Consider the following 17107-nt stretch of genomic DNA (forward strand, 5'->3'; position numbering starts at 1 on the left):
ATGTGGCAAAAGGAAACATGCACAAACCCGGACAGCGTCACTGCCATAGACGTATACATCCTGCAGCAGAATGGGGAGGTGGGCTAGTTTGTATATGTGCATAACTAAGCCATCAAAAAGCACATCACTGAAACACTCGTCCTGTGGCCACGTCCGCTTGTCCTCTTAGGCCTACATTTTAGTAGAAGTATACGTTGTACAGCAGGAAGCATTAAAGTAGTGCAAGTCATTTTTACTGCACAATCACATTCAAACATAGTCTTCCGTTAATTTAAATTTTATGTCAGATTTCCAGTGGCCACTTTATTCTAATTGCCGAGGTTAGCATTAGATCGTAGTCAGTTGTTTAGGCAGGCTTTCATTAAATTAAGTGGATTTTGCTAATGCTCTTTCAGTGGCCGTTGCGTTTAAACAACGGCCATGTGACGGTGGTGGCTGCGGTATTGCTTAAAAACCGGGTGGGAATGAAACCAAAATACTAGATCTCCCTGTTGCAGATTTAGTAAGGAAGAGGAAGAGGACAAAGGCGGCTAACCGGCAACCATCATTGCTATCAGGGAGGGACGAGAAGGAAGTTAATAAAACTCCGTCCGGCTCAGCCATTGCCTCGCGTCTGCGTCCCGTTCCTTAACATTTCTGGCGCCGAAACCCGGGCACTACGGACCAGCGGACTTCACGGCGCAGCGCCTTCAAGGTAGTTCGTGGCCTCAGGTACGTCGGATCTTGTCATTTCGGAGGCCTCAGCCTTGAACGGTGCCTGCCATGGCTGCGTGCTGGACACAGACCCCCCGCCTAGAACGCGAAGATGAGCCCCACCCATCGGACAATCCCGACCCTTGCTTTGCTGCGCTCCCGGGTTTTGATGACTGGCAGGTCGTAGAAAGACTTCGAATTTCGGGGGTCATCCTCCGGGCGGACATAACTGAATTAGCCAGTACAACTGTTCGTGCCTTGCAATCGTCAACACCGAATATTAGTATGCTTATGTATTTGTGCCATGAGGTAGAACAAAAACAGGATCAACTTTGAAAGCTTGACGGGATGAATCAGACCCTTGTAGACTTTGACACCTTCGTAAAGGACTTAGAAGAGCCCGACGAGTACTCATACACGGTCAGTCGGGCTAAGATTTCACTAAAGAAGCGAATCTCTGAGGAAACTTTGAGAAAGGCAGGAACCGTGACGAAGACTTTGTCGCCACCTCAAAAGAAGCAGGGGCTTCTCAGAGGTGGCTCTTTCCAGAAAAAGGACGCGGCCAGCGCAGTCCTCTCCTTCGCAACAAGGGCTGCCTTCGAAACCGTGGGTTCGTCGCCGTCTGTGGAAGAGAGGAGAGACCAGCACAGTGACCCTACATTTCCAATGTCGTCGGTAAACCAGGCCGTGGGATGTACCAGCACGACCGAGTTCGGCCAAACAGCTGGCTCCGTGGCATCCCGCCGAAGCCAGGACAATACCATGCCAGACTCGGATGCGCTCGGAACGAAGACCAAGAAGCCACCGTGCATAGAAAATAGTCGGATAGAGACAATAGATGAACGGCCTAGCAGTGGTACCGAGTGCAACTACAGCAAGGCATTCACTCGTGCACCGCAGGTACGTAACAGGTGGCTCGGCAGCAAGTCTCGGAACACGCAGATTCAGGCATGTGAAAGTGAAGCGTTCGTTCGACTACTAGAAGCAAGAAAATCCAGGGCAATGACGACAATAGAGACACAAGTGCGACAAACTCAGCCAGGACTCCGAACGGAACATCGAAAGCGATCAGAAAAGGGAAAAGGGACCGCTGACCAGAAGATTGAGGCTGCATCCAGAATTCAATTTATCCATGCTCACTCGAGGACTAATTTTGCCTCCTGCGTCAGGCACTCCGGTTCGAGCAAAACAGCGTGCCCCGTCGTAGCCAAGAAGGTAGCAAGAAGAAGACATCGTACCGCGAAGCATAGATGGAGGATAAAGAAGGATGTATCTTCCACCTCTCGTCTACTAAGGAATTGACATCGGACTACCCGTCTAGGAAAACTAGACTAACCTGTTCTGCACTTTCCCACTAGTGTCACCATCGGGGGTGGGAGTATGTTGCAGATTTAGTAAGGAAGAAGAAGAGGACAAAGGCGGCTATCCGCCAACTATCATTGCTATCAGGGAGGGACGAGAAGGAAGTTAATAAAACTCGGTTTGGCTCAGCCATGGCCTCGCGTCTGCGTCCGGTTCTATAACACCCCCGTCACACTTTGGCTTCTACTGTCCCTACTATACCCTTATCCCAAGCAAGCTGAATATTTTTGCAATTCAACTTTGCATAAATGCACGGTTAATGAGGTCACATAAGAAACCTTACCGCACAATTCCTACAATGCAGTGCAGGGTGGGGCATGAGACGGCATTGGCTTGCACGAGGAGCTACATGGGGAAAACAAGTTAAGAAATCTTTGTCTCAGCAATAAAGCACACGCAAAATATAAGGTCCTGGGTAGCATTTAGGCAACAACCATGACTGACAGAGGTAATAATCACGACGCAAACAAGATGCATGTGAAGTAAAACATGATACACGCAATCTTCCATTGATACTGGCTCAATTTTGCGGCATACAGCAGGCTTTGGTTGTTGCATAGGTGGGATGACTTGACTGGATAGCGTGCTATTCGTGGTAGGTCTTCGCGAAGTAAAAGTTGGCAGTCAGTCTTGTTACGAGTTTGGTGTTGCACTTGCAGTTCAGCGATAGACATAAAAGAGACACCAACTTGTGAGAAAACAAGGTTGTTATATTCAGCAGAACGATGTGCTAAAAATAGACATGTCACAATTGCAATATTTTAAGCTGCTTATGCTTAAAATGCTCAAGGACGGAAAGTGAGTCATCATCATCATCACCAGCCAATCTACGCCCACTGCAGGGCAAAGGCCTCTACCATCGATCGTCAATTACCCCGGTCCTGCGCTAGCTGTGATCAAGTTACCCCGGCAAACTTCTTGATCTCATCTGCCCATCTAATTTAATTTTTGAAGCCCCCTGCCCCGCTTGCCTTCTCTAGGGATCCACTCGGTTACCTTAATGACCAATGGTTATCTTGCCTTCGCATTACATGCCCTGCCAACATTCATTTCTTCTTAATTTCTACTGATACGTCCATAACTGGCGTTCGTTCCCTGATCCGCACCACTCTCTTCTTGTCGCATAATGTTATACCTACCTTCTTCCGTTTAATTGCGCGCTTAGTTGTTGAGTGCTTCCGTTCCATTGCATGCTAGGTACAATCGCACATATTTTGTCATTGTACAGTTTCTCCACAATAATCGCCAAAATATGTACACACAGGATGTAAAAATGGAAATGCCTGACACTCGTGTTCATTACATCACTGCCACACATGAGGGTATCCCCATTCTGGAAAACAATCTCTCGCTCTGTTTTTTTTACTGACTGTACAAAAGGCGCCTTCTTTGTTGTGAACGCAAAGAAATCTCGAAAACACTTCTAAGGCGTTGTGCCATTACGCACGAATAGGAAACGAGGCTCCGCTAAGGAATATGGACAAAACATCTACACTGCTAGGCCACTGGGGCAAATCAGCACTGCGGAGCCAGTAGGAGCAACAGGTGTAGCTGGCAGTGCGCGAGATGATTTTTACGTCAAGTGGTCTTGCCATTCCTATCCGATGTGCCCCGGTTTATGTCTTTCTTGTCTGAATAAAACTCAGTTGCAGTTCAGCGCTTTGTCATATCTTCTCTTCTTGTTAGGTCCTCGTGTACGTGTGCTGCTAATCGATTGAAGATCACGTCGCCAACAACCATTTTTGTTGAGGCACGCTTCACAAGAGTTTGAATTTAGGCTGGTTGGTTCGAGTGAAGGTGGAGGCCAACAGAGCGGACGGGGCAGAAAATAAAGAAACAGAGTGCAAGTGTTTATCTACCCATCGCTCCGTCCCGTCTGTAACGCCACCGCTTTATTTCGAAGGCACGTTTCACACAACGCCAGCAACAATGCACAACTAAGATGCCTTTTCACCGATATGCTGGCAAAACTAATAAAGCCTGATATTTGATTAGTAATGACGTTTAGATGCACAATACTCACAAGGGGAAGGCACTGAACAAGGTCGCAACGGCAACGGTCTAAATAGCGTTGCATCGGTGACAACTGTCGTTGCGCTTTCGACTCGCTGAGCTCTTGCAGACGAACTGAGTTCACAACACAACTCAAACGGCTGCACACCATCTTCATACATTCACAGTAGTAACAGTAGGCATTTGAGTAAAACTAAAGGCTCTCATCCTCTTGCACGTTTGAACTGAACGGCGCAACACGCGTCTGACGGTTGCACTTGTTGCACGCTAGAGTGTACTAGAAGAGTTCAGTAGAACGAGCCGCCAGCTCCGCGCCTGCGTCGTTGCAAAGCGCAGTTTATGGAAAGTTGGTGTGGCGGTGCGGCGGTCGTGGTGGATTGGGTTGGGCCGGTGCGAACTGCAAGCGGCGGCTTAGGGTGACGCAGATCGGAGGACCAGCAGTCGTTTTCAGACATTTGTTTTAGAACTGTGCGGAACCGCCGCTGCTGTTCATACCTCTCTGTTAAAGGGGCACTGACACAAAAATTTTGCATCTTGTTTTTTTTTTGTTGCGATAAGTAGCTAGTGACCTACTTATAACCTGTAGAAACCTCATTTGCATCAGCTTGCGACGGTTTTTTAATTACAGGCATTTTCAATGCGGCCAGTCGCAGTTTCGGTTTTAGCGAGTGCCGCGAAACGATGGATTTTGTAGATTTTGCGTGAACAAAGCTGACCACGTGACCGTCGGAGGGATATCACAGAGCAGAGCCGCCGTAGCACCGTCGAATCCGCATCGACGGCAGTTTCTGCGAATGCCCCCACGTACTGATCTCGTGAGGCACTTAATTAAAAAGCGACCGTGGATGTGACGCAGGCGCTGTGAGTGCAAATGCTACCGCGGCTACAGAACGACGCGTGACGCTCGAGACGGTGGGTGGCAAGATGCGCACTGGGAGCAGCCGGCCGGTCTGCCTACAGGTCCACCTACAGATGTGTTCGGCTTAGCACTGCGGCGGATATTCGAGTGCCGCTCTCGTAAGCGGTGCAGATGACAATTTTTAATGCAACCCGCCATCGCATCATTAACTCCTTTCTCATGTAAGCCACCATGGTCGGGACTTGGGGACATTTTCGTGCAGCGGTAACAAGCTATCACTCGAGCTACCTGCGCCGGCCTGGGCCACTTCGCGGCCGTGGCCACCGCCTGCACAGCGACCGTGCGGCTCGCTCAGTGGGCTTTTCTTGCCTCCGGAGCGTTTTCGCATCCAATGGTTATAAAGAGTAATAGAAACATAGTGCCTGGAATCGCTGTAGAACTTTGGTCACGGCCAGCTGCCCGATCAGCTGACGAAATCACGCCGCCTCCGCTGCCTCCGCCGCCAACGATCGGGCCGTTCGTTCTCGGGAGCAGAAGCTCCGCCCTCCGGCCCTCCGATTGCAGCGGCGAGCCGGGCGAGCCGGGCGAGCCGGCAAAAAACGCCGGCAGGGCGGAAGCGGCAAACACAAACTCGTGACGTGTTTTGATGTTGTTTATTTACACAATATCCTCGGGATGTCGATTGCGTGTGGTCCTCTGCTGGCTGCTCGGTTGCGTTTCGCACACTTTAAAATTGATTTTAAATATGTTCTAGGCTGTATTCGCCGCTGATATTTTGCAGATGATGTATATGTGTTCCCACCAATCTATCTCCGATGTTATCTCGCCTTCAAAATTTTGTGTCAGTGCCCCTGTAAGTGTTGTGAATGCGATGAGTCTTTAGTGTTTAATTTCACCGTCCTCGGCATGCCTATAGCCTTCACCACTTTTGCTCGCTGGGATGCTGCGCCGGCTTCAAAACTCTGATATTACACCTTAGCGTTCCGAGAGATGAAGCTCGAGAATCATCAAAAGAAACAAAATTGCGTCGTGTGCGAGCTGCACTTCGAGTACTGCTACATACAGCGTGACTGCACGCACGTTATTGATGGTAAAGAAGTGAGAATCTCCCGCCCGAGTTTTACCCGCTGTGACGCCCGACGTATAAAAGAGGATGCGCCACTCGCAGCACTCATTACAGATCGCATTGGTTTCCAAGTGGCGTAACATTACATTTTTATGAACAAAAATGTTGACCAGCCGCCACTTGTTCTGCTGAGCGGCGGTTCTTGATTATCACAGGATATGCTGCTGTTACTGATGAAAAAAATGGAAAAAATGGTAGGCTCGGTCCAGTGCCAATGTTTGGGCAAAGGGCTTCGTCTTTCGAGCCTGGACGAATACATTTGCAAGCAATCTCGTGCCTTCGAACTTTAATCCCGCCGAAGCAGTCTTCCCAATCATTAGTTGTGTCTGCACCACCAACAATAATTGAGTACGCTAGCAAGAAGCTTGCTTATTCAAAGCCCGAATATGAGTCATAATTGTTCTAATAAAATGTCAGGACTGGTCTGTATGGCATATTTTCAGAATATCTACCAAACAGCGCGTCTATTCACGGTGTTCTGCGAAGAGCAAATAGGATGCAAAAATCTGACTAACCCGCCGCGGTGGCTCAGAGGCTAAGTTGTTCTGCTGCTGAGCACAAGGACGCGGGTTCGATTCTCGGCCGCGTGACCGCTTTTCTGCAGGCGAAAAGCCAAACCTCCCGTGTATTCGATATTTCGACGCATGTTAAAGATCTCCATGGCTAAAATTATTCCCGGGCATTCCACTACGGCGCGCATCATACAGTGTCGGCACGAAACCCCGTAATGAATGAATTGAATCAGTCATAAATCTGACTCATGTTTCGAAGAGTGCGAAAAGCTGCACATCGTTCACAGGCGTACCGTAAAATAGAAGACCGCAGCAAGGAATATGTTTAATAGAAACTGGACTGATGCGGCATTCACATCTGATTAACTTGCAAAACACTTCAGCAATATAGGCGTGAATCGAAGGATTGCGACCGGAACTTTGAAAAATTTTTTATTTCGTTGAGAACATTCTGGAATGTTAAAAAAATGAAAATATATCCAGATTCCCCGTTTGGTTTCATTGACGCTGCAGTGAAGTCTTCCGGTGTCATTAAAAGATGAAGCAAAATTTATTGCAGCACTGCCTATGTTTCTTCTATTCATTGCATATTACGCCGGGAAAGAGGAAGGAACACAAAAAAAAGTGGATGGTGGTTTTCCAACGCTTGTCCCTATGACCTCCGCTCCTTTGTCGTTCTTTTAACCGCATCGTAAGCACTTCGTTGAAAAAATAGAATAAAAAGAACAGGGCACGCTTTCGCCACAAAGCCTCTAAAATGCCTTTTAATCTATTCTATACGCGCCTATTTAGGGGACAGTTGGGCGCAGGGAACCCACAAGAGTAGGTCTTGTGGAGGAGGGATCGTCGGGCCTCGTGCTGCTTTGTGGCCACCTCGTTGCCTCCCACCACAGTGGTGGCTGTGCTCCAGACGATGTTGAGTGGTTGAGTATGGGGATTTTTGAGGACCTTGAGTGCTGTCGCCGAAACGCTACCACAAATAAAGTTTTGAATGGCCGTCTTCGAATAAGTGATTATAATGTGTGGTGACAGCATGGTGATGCGGGACAAGGCTATTGCCGCCTCTTCCGTCGTTGAGCGGTGAGATGTCCATACGGTGAGTAAAGTGACCGGGGGAGAGCCCGCCAGCTCTCCTGTTCCTCCAGCCTTTCACCATCGGTACAAGCTTGGAAAATTTTTTTGTTAACATATGTGGCTGAACAGTGTCGGCCGGGATTTGTCAGGTCAGCTTTTTTATTTTTATTACGAAGGAAGAACGAGCAAATAAAATGGTGGTTTCACTGAATAAAAACTTCTACGAGCATCAAATTTTGTTGATGCATATGTTGAGCCTAATTTATTTATTATGTCCTCCGCATTTATATTTCCGTAAAAGCAATATTGGTGGATTGCAAAACTTGCAAAACTCGGTACAAAACCCATACAAAACACATCTGAAAACACTCGGTAACTTCAAAATTGTACGCCTGCGGAGAGTTTGAAAATAAAGTATAGCAGATATAGCTAAAATAAATGTAACTGCCATAGACATGTACGTGGTAAAAACCGGCCATACCAGCAACATCTGAACAACGTCAGCAAAATATGTCTAAATAGTGTCAACAAATGAAGCAGCCACAACATCGAGAGTACGTCTTTAGCACAGTTGAAAGAACGTCCGTCATTAGGGTACCAGCAACGTTATCTCAACATACAAAACTTTTCATAAAAATATTGCACGTTATACGGATGTTTAATAGAGATACTGCTGGGACATAGACGTTCGGATTTTTTTGGACTTCGCAGAGATGTTAATGGTTTGCTCGGGGGGTTTCGAACGCCCAGTGTGCGTGCTGCTTGACGGTTCGCCTCGCTGTTGACAAGCACACGTTCATCGCTCTTGATGGCGGCTTCGTTGTGATATTCCGGTTATGAGCCATAACGACTGAAACGACTGAATAATAACAGCTGGAACAGTATGTGTAACAGCTCCTCAAAGTACGTTCATCACGGAATAGGTGAATAAATTGGTTCTGGTATGATGTTGATAATTTTTTCTACATTATATTTGATTATTTTCAAAGACGTTGTGGTTTACGGAGATAGTGTTTTGGGCTATCAAGCCACATTCAGTTTTGAGCCTGTTTGTAACGCGCAGAAAAAATATTAAAGCTACATCAACCAAAAAGTGCGAATTAGAATTCTGCAAGCATGATACGCGTCCTAGTCTGAGTCTGAGTCTAGGTTGAAGACGTCGATACGCTAGGTGAAATGTACAATCGGTCCTTGCGTAATTTCTTCGGTTTCATGAACGTGAGCATTGACTCACGTCGCTCCTGCGCTACCACGCGCTATTACTTCACCATACTTTGACGACATGGGTAAGGTACGCGGGGTAGTATATTGTGACCTGATAGAAGTTCCTAAGTTCCAACGATTTACGAAAAAACAAATGCAACTCCGAGCTTCGCCAACCTACTGTATTTTTCAGGAGACCCTCCTTTTGAGGATTCGTCTAGATCAGCTACACCAAAAATAAAATTAGACACCACCATTGTTGTGGCGGGTAGTAGAGTGGCAAGCATCACGCGTCATTGTTGCAAGCAGTTGCAAGCCAAGCGAAAGTGAACGACGGCATGACACCCAGGCAGTCTAAAGACTCCACGTATATTCGTCGCCCTTTAATCATATCACTTTCAGAAACGTCCAAGCGTTGTTTGGGGGTTGCAAAAAATTCTTATAATGCACCAAACAAACAAAGCAGCAAAACGTTTTGTAGATACCTAAATGATGCCAGGCAGTACATAGTAAGTTTGTGGACCTACGTTGGCCACGTCCGCCAGCTCATTCGTTAGCCTTTATGTGATGACTTATTCAGGATTAGGAATATGAACCTGGATAGGAATGAATCATACGAATTACTTCTGCAGAGTTGCTTACTTTCCGGATTAGCAGCTGTCATCCTAACTTTGTTTTATCGTAGGCGCTCCGTTTGTGCTTGGATGGTGGGTTCTCTTGTGCTTATAAATGTAGCTTAGGATCCAATTTGAGGTTTTCGAATACCACTATAATTCTCACTTATAGTCTTAGCTAATGTAGGATACTTGTCAAGGTGTTTTATTTTTAGTTTCTTTTACTATATTTGTCGAGCGGACAGAGCTTGCGTTAGTCTATCGGTTAGTCTTTTCTCATTCCTACAATTCTTTAGTTTCTAAGTCCTACAGTCTGGGTCAGACAGCTTAAGAGTTTCTGTGTTGTTTTAGTGTTAATCGTCTCGGCCGCATCTCACGAAGCGAATTCAGAGCTTCTCAAGAGAGAACTTGCTGCGATGCCATTAGGACCATTGTAGGACCGTTTTCTACCTTTTAATTCATAGTGCTGGCCGTGGAAACCGGTCCGCATGGTATAATAAAAAACTAACTTGCGAATTTGTCATCCTGGAGGCCATATTCGGAAATTGGTTTTGTATTGGAAACACTTTTTGTTCTTTTCTACTCCGAATGCAGCCCTTGGTATTTGAGAGACGAGCGCTAATTTTCCCTTTTTTTCAGTTAGGTCACACATCGTTTGCGGAGGCATCAGCTCCAGGGCGTTGACAAATTGGTGTTACGGAATGAGTTGCCATCACAGTTTGGCGGCCTTTGAAAAACTTAACTCAGAGAGCACGACGATGGCAGATATCACCAATTCCTCATTTTTTGTTAATTATAGTATCATTGCCCGCCTTCGAAAGGCGCAAACGCTCGTGCGTACGAGATTTCTGAACACGTGAAAAATCCCCAGGTGGTCAAAAGTAATCCGGAGCACTCCACTACGGCAGCCTCAACGCCTGCGTTGGGTAGGCGCTTTAAACCTTACAATCAATCGATCAAATCATTTCAGGCTTTTCACACTGCAGTTACCAGAGCGCCATTCTTATTTATCACTCGATATCTGGCATCCAGCTTCCTCAGCTGTAGCTTCCGGAAGGCGTGGGTAATGGGTTTGTGTTCATTATAGGTCGGCGTGCCGGAGAGCGGAGATTTCCCACGCAGCACAGGACTGTTTCGCCTAACTCAATCCGGTGTACTTTGGCTGGTGATTTTCTGTCTCACCTTTTTCCGGCAGACGTGTTCGCCCCATGTCCAAATGTGGGCCTTTTGGGTATACGGCAGTACTCCCATGGCTATCCAACGGCCAGTGTCCGTCGCCCAGTCAAACGGCTTTCGTACATGCTGCCAGATTCCCGCCGTAGGGCTCCGGCCATACCGAAGCCACCCGTGTGCGGCCGCAGTACGGCCTCCGGAGGACAGCCGAGATGCGGTCGTCGGACTCCAGCAGGACTAAAGCCACTGGAATTTCGGCCATACTACGGGCTTTGGGGTTCAGCCACAGTACGTTAACTGTACTGAGGCCAGTCACTGCATGACTCAGTCCTGGTGCGCAGCAGAACAAACCCATCATTTTGGGTCCGATACAGCCACATCACAGTGAGCTCGCGCGCAACCACCAGCAGGCCGGCCATCGGCCGTCAGCGCAGCCGTGCTCAATTATCAGAGTCAGTTTAGGGCAAAGTAATTTATCAGACACTGCTAACAAATTTTATTTTAATTGCTGTGCTCCTCTACTGTCGAATGCAGAAAATTTTCATTTCTTTGCAGAGGTGGAATAGTTGTATTTTCCTGGTCCTGGTATCTTCTGTGGGGTGGCTTACCTGTAATACACAGTGAAGGAGGGGGGGGGGGGGGGGGGACGGGCGGTGAGATGCGGAACGCGCATACTTTAGTGGATTGAATTTTACGAAGATAAAAGTGCCGCTTTTAGCCAATTTTTTAAAGAAAATCTTCCCCAACACTTTCATGCTCTTACTAAATTAACTATTTTTACAACAGTTGCTTGACCAGTCCAGTTTTATATAAAACTGGCGGGAATGCCCTTACGAAGCCTTTTGGTACTCCACAACACACTCAGGAGCAATCAATAGAATTTCCTTCACACAATAAGTATGTCCAGCTTTTGACCATTTTTGTTGCAAAAAATTTTTCTGGTGGATCAACTTTTTTGATGACCTTTCACACGGCTGGTCCTAGGAGAAAGAAGAAGAACTAATATTTTGAATCTTTTTTTCATGTTGTTTTCGAGAGTTACGTGCACGGAACCTAATACTCCAAAAGAACTTAATTTTCCTCTGATGTCGTACTACGCTAAAAAATTCTAGACGCGTTGCGAATGACGCCCTGCCTCTAGTGGCTGCAGTTGTATCCCTCTGTGCTCACGCAAGGAAAGCGGTAAGACCAGAGTTTAATAATTTATTTCAAATCAATTACATAGCAATGGTACTATGCATACTGCAAACCTTGAATACAGCAATAAATAAAACAATAAATCTTTCAGTGGTCGAGTTTGAATGCGTACGGTTCTCAACCCGTCAGGAGGCGAACTTGCGGCTCCGCAAGTTTATTTATTTATTTATTTATTTTTTTGATACCTGCTTCACATTTGCATGCATTACAGCACAAAGATGCATAACACTAACCATCAAAGTTGAGAGCAAATAACAACATATTTATACAAAGCAAGGTGAAACTCGTTAATATAAACAGTGAATACACTCATGCGTGGAAGATATTTACACTCTTGTATTGATCTAAAAGATAAAATGAATCCCGCAAGGCGTCACCTTTAAACGGAAGTTAATAACATGCGGTAAGATTGCCGTCCCGATTTGGTATATGTAGAATGGCGCTTGGATATACTTTTCCTCTTTGATTCCATGTTTAGAATAACAGATATTACAAAAAAATGTCAACCTGAGGTTTCATCTGGGGTCTTTCACGTCTTACCATTTAAGTTTACTGTTACTTTCGCTCATACTAAGTTGACAGTGCCAGTTACCCATTACGAATCACAGTGCCCTATTCTGTATGTTTTCGAGTGCATCAACCAGCTCTTTTGGGGTAGGGATGCCAGCAAACATATGAGCACTCCAACATTGAGCGCCCATGATTGAAATACAGTTGTTCTTTAAAGTTAGATGGAGGTCCGCTAAAAGTTTGTCTCAGAAAGCCAAAAACACGTGTAGCCGTAACGTTTATCCGGTGAAAGTGCCTATTTACCCTCTAACCACTCATTAAATTAACTCCTAGTAATTTAAATTCTCTGGCCGTTCTTAAATTAGCGTAATTGACGGTATACGTATTCAATTGGGGTGAAGGTTTTCTTGTGAAGGTGTCGTTAACAAACTTTGTAACATTCAACGAATTTTTTGAATCAGCGCAACAGGATGTTATTAAAGTAGAATCATGCTGCAGGTATTCGAAATCGCGTTAATTCGCTATGGTCGTGTAAACTACACAGTCCTTGGCGAACATTTTGTTCAAAAATGTGAGGCCAATAGTAACATTATTTATATATAACAAAAAAAAACGGGGCCCGCAACTGAGCCTTGGGGAATTCCTGTGGTCGCGGAAACACATCCCGACGAACAATCATTGAGAACAACCGACCGATGTCTTAGAGAGAGATACTGGGCTATCCATGCAATAATCGATTCATTCAGTTTATAGCCCACAATTTAATAGCAAGATGGTCACATGGAACACCGTCAAATGCTTTTTTGCACGCCACAAAAATACAGTCAACCACTTCAATTTCATCCATTGCTAGATCCAAATCATGCCTGAACTCAACAATCTGTGTTGACCAAGAAAAACCTGAAGAAATCAGTGTTTGCTACAATGCTGGCGATTTTGTTTAACCAAATGAGTCATATCCCAAGTGTAGCTAAGCTCACCTTCTAGCACCGCAACTAAATTAACACCCAGGCTTCGTAAATGACAAGGCCCTGTTGTTATCGCAAATTTAAAATAACTTGTTTCTAAGCAGGCAGTCAAGAAATCCGAAAAAGTAACACAGCTCAGGGCACGAAGTTGAGCCTACAATTGCACGAGCTTAGCCTCTTCTACGTTTATCACCAACAAAATAGTGCAACATTTTTTTCGCTGTAATATTTAAAGAAGAACGGTCGAAAACTTGCGCTTTTGCGTGCTCTTGCCTTTCTTTGGTGGGCAGTCCTTGACATGACGCCGGTTGAGCTCGTGCGTGGTGGCCGCCAGCTCGACGCCCTTTAAGACCAACTATTTTTGGTGACACTGCATTCTCTGGTCGGACATCTTTTCGGGGTCGATTTCTCCACTGCTCTCCATTTCTTTGGGGGCGAATACCCTCGAGCTGATGCGTCGACAAATCCGGCTGGCGGGGTGTGGTAGCAGCTATTACTGGCGAGGCGTAGCTCACCAGTCGGGGTGGTACAGTCTTCTCGTGGCAATAAATGACATTCCGATGGCCTAAAAGGTTACCTGGTAATGTCGAGTGAGTCCTTGCACCTTGCCGCTTCACCTAGAACGACTCATTACTGCTTGACAATCAAAGTTCATTATTTAAAAGCGTATAAACACCGAGCAGGTCAAAAACGCGTCTGCATCACTCGGGTCTCTAACTGTTTTTTCCTCACCGAAGGAAAAACCCGCCGTACAGCGGCGGGTCTCCTTCTAACCACGTCTGAGCATGAACTCTCGGCACCCCGACGCGTGCCGTTGGTCGGCTGTACGCCGCTTACCGAAAGAATGACGTATAGCATGAGACCTTACGTCGGCTGGTCTCCTCCTGAACAGTCGTAGCCAAAAATTCTGCGGCCGTTCGCTTGCCGTAATTCGGCCGAAGACCACTAACCCAATAAAAAACGTACGTTCTGTGGACGTACGTAAGCCGGTCTCCTTTACACCACCGGTTACCCTAAAGAAAACGAATATCCTGCAACCGGACGCGCGGTTTACTCTTGAAAGAGCAAATTCGCGGCAGCCGAGTTTCGGCCGGTCTCCTTTCGAGCACCACCTGCCACAAGAATACGAATATTGTGTGGCCTGTCGCTTGCCGTGCTTCGGCTGAACACCGCTTCCTGAAGGAAAAACAGATGCCCTAAGTCCGTACTTTGGCCGTTCTTTTTCTGAAAATGGGCAGCCAAAGGTAAACTGAATATCTGCCAGCCTGATACCTGCATTGTGTGTCTGAACACGGGCGGCCGGAGAAACACCGAAGTGCTGGTTTCCGAATCTTGGCTGTTTAACATATGATCAGTGGCTGCCAGAACCTTGATGCTGGCCGGACATGCGAGAAAGCTGCCATAGACGGGCCGGTCTTGGAACATACTTCCTGGGTTTATACATGCCAAAAATCGCTGAAAGCGCCTACAAATACAACCACACTAAAACCTTTAGGCGCGAGGATGTGCGCCTCATAACCAGAATCAAATGTTTCTCTGAATGACTACCCCAACACCAGAAATAATATTTGATTCGTTGGCTTTTTGTTGCAAGTTATCACAAAACATAATATCACCTCGCATTTTATTTGCTCGCCTGGTATTGGGGGGACCCCGGAAAATGTAAACAATACCTTCTAGGGCAAGTGGGTACTGCGGGAAAACTTTTTTGGAGCATTACCTGTTTGCCAGCGATATTTGTATTGTAACTTTCCAAGAAGAGAGGCCATAACTCGCACTTAGCAACTCTGACACCTTTGCACTTTTTTCATGCAAATGCACAACCCTAGAAGTTCAGTGCATGTTTTTTATCAGGAACCTTAGGTTCGCAATTAACTTGAGGTTTTTACCATGCACCAGGGTTGTACACGTTCCTCTAGAACACGAACAAATGCTTCTTCCTCGTTCCCGTTAAAAGTTAATTTACGGCGAAAGGAACGCGTTCCAGTTTCACTAAGAACATTGGAATGTGACGTTACATTAACGTTACATTTCATAAATAAATATAAAATATGGCTTCACATTCGTGGGGCGAATTAAAATGAAAACTTTAAAACTCACATACAACAACGAATATTATATGAATAGGAACCCCGCCTGCAGCAGTTTGCCTGTTGATTAAAAGAATCCAAAGAAACGCCCCTATACGACTTTTGTCACGGAGCAGCGGACAAACTACAGACATGTCTGACTGATATTTTCCTGCTCGTGTGTTATAGGTGCAACAGACCCATCCCACTTACGGTCCTACAAATGCGCAGTATGGTTGCTGCACTTTAGATGTGCAAATAAAAAGTTATAACATGCAGCAACGTAATATAATGTCTTGCATTAAACACCACGTCGAAAGGAACACATAGGCCTTCAATGAAGGCTGATTACAGTTTATTAAAAATACATATCAGCCCCCCTTGCACGGACTTTAGTAAGGGGTGACAAAAGTTAAGCTTTGCTTATTATACAGCACAAATTTGCGAGTACCAAAACACAGCAGAACCGGTAATGGCTACGAGGTTCGCAATCCAAGTTTACGTCGGAAGACGATAACAAGAAAAAAAGCTAACAGCGTAGTCACAGACGAAACCTGTGCGCAAGAATTTCAAAGTACGAAAAACAAAATCAGGGTATTAGATAAAGGAAACAACCAAAAAAGCCAAGTATGTGGACACGACGCACGAATCAGTTACGGTGGTTAGAAATACACAAAAGGGAAATACGCCCAGGAAATAACAGGGAGCCTAATCACGTGCGGAAAATAATTTACCCGATAAAAAATATAGTCGGACCTAAAGGTAAACAAACAACCACAAATATATAAAAAGTAACGACAAAACAAGGAAACATATGCCATGGTACAAAACGACAAATTTTTTGGTTCTTCAAGCACAAGAAAGTTAAGCACGTAACAAAGTTGTAGGATTCGGCAGAAGAGAAAAAAATCTTGAATGAAAGAAAAAAATGTGACAACAAATATTGGGAAATAAATTCCCGAATACATTGTCGCAAATAAGTCGAGTTCCTTGATTGAACTCAGAAAGAGTTGATTCTCGATGTTGGAGTCAGATAAACAAACCCGTTTTTTCGTCCACACTTTGTTGACAATAGAAAGACGCTGCTTCTTTCGTCTGCGAATTTTTGGGGTTTTTTTTTGTTTCAACCTGCGGGGCACCATATTCCTCTGAGCGGTGATGGACGCGGATCCTCCAGAAGAACCGTGCAACGTCGATCCTCCGGTGGACTTATCCTCCAGGAAGCGCGCCAGCGTCCCAGCCAACACGGACGCTGCGGACACCGAGCTGTACTCAGCACCTAGTGACGGTGATTCTGATGATGGCTTCCAAGTCTTCTTGTGAAAAATGGAGAAAAGGAGGCTCCTAACAGCATCTTCGCGGTCGAGCGCTTCGACGGTGTGGCCCATACCCAGACGCCCTGTGCACACGATGCTCTTCGTGCCGGAAGCCAAAACGGATAACTTGAGGTTGCTCAACAAGCCAGTGTTCTCCGCGTTCCTCGAGGTCACTGTGCCTGAAGAAGTCGAGGACGTAAGAATCAATTCCCGAAGAAACAGCTGGGCTATCGACGAGGAGCATCGAAATGCACTAGAGGTTTTGGGGAAGATAACGTCAATACAGAACAATAAATTTGGAGCCCATGAAACACCGTATGGAGACACGATGGTAAGCGTCATTTACAACGTCGATTCATCTATCCCTGAGACGAACGTGCCTATAGTCTATTCAAACGAGGGCGCCGCCATCTTGCGT

This window comes from Haemaphysalis longicornis, unplaced genomic scaffold (genome assembly GCF_048455015.1).
Source record: "Haemaphysalis longicornis isolate Haplotype H1 unplaced genomic scaffold, Haemaphysalis longicornis Haplotype H1 scaffold_5, whole genome shotgun sequence".
NCBI classification, from domain to species: domain Eukaryota; kingdom Metazoa; phylum Arthropoda; class Arachnida; order Ixodida; family Ixodidae; genus Haemaphysalis; species Haemaphysalis longicornis.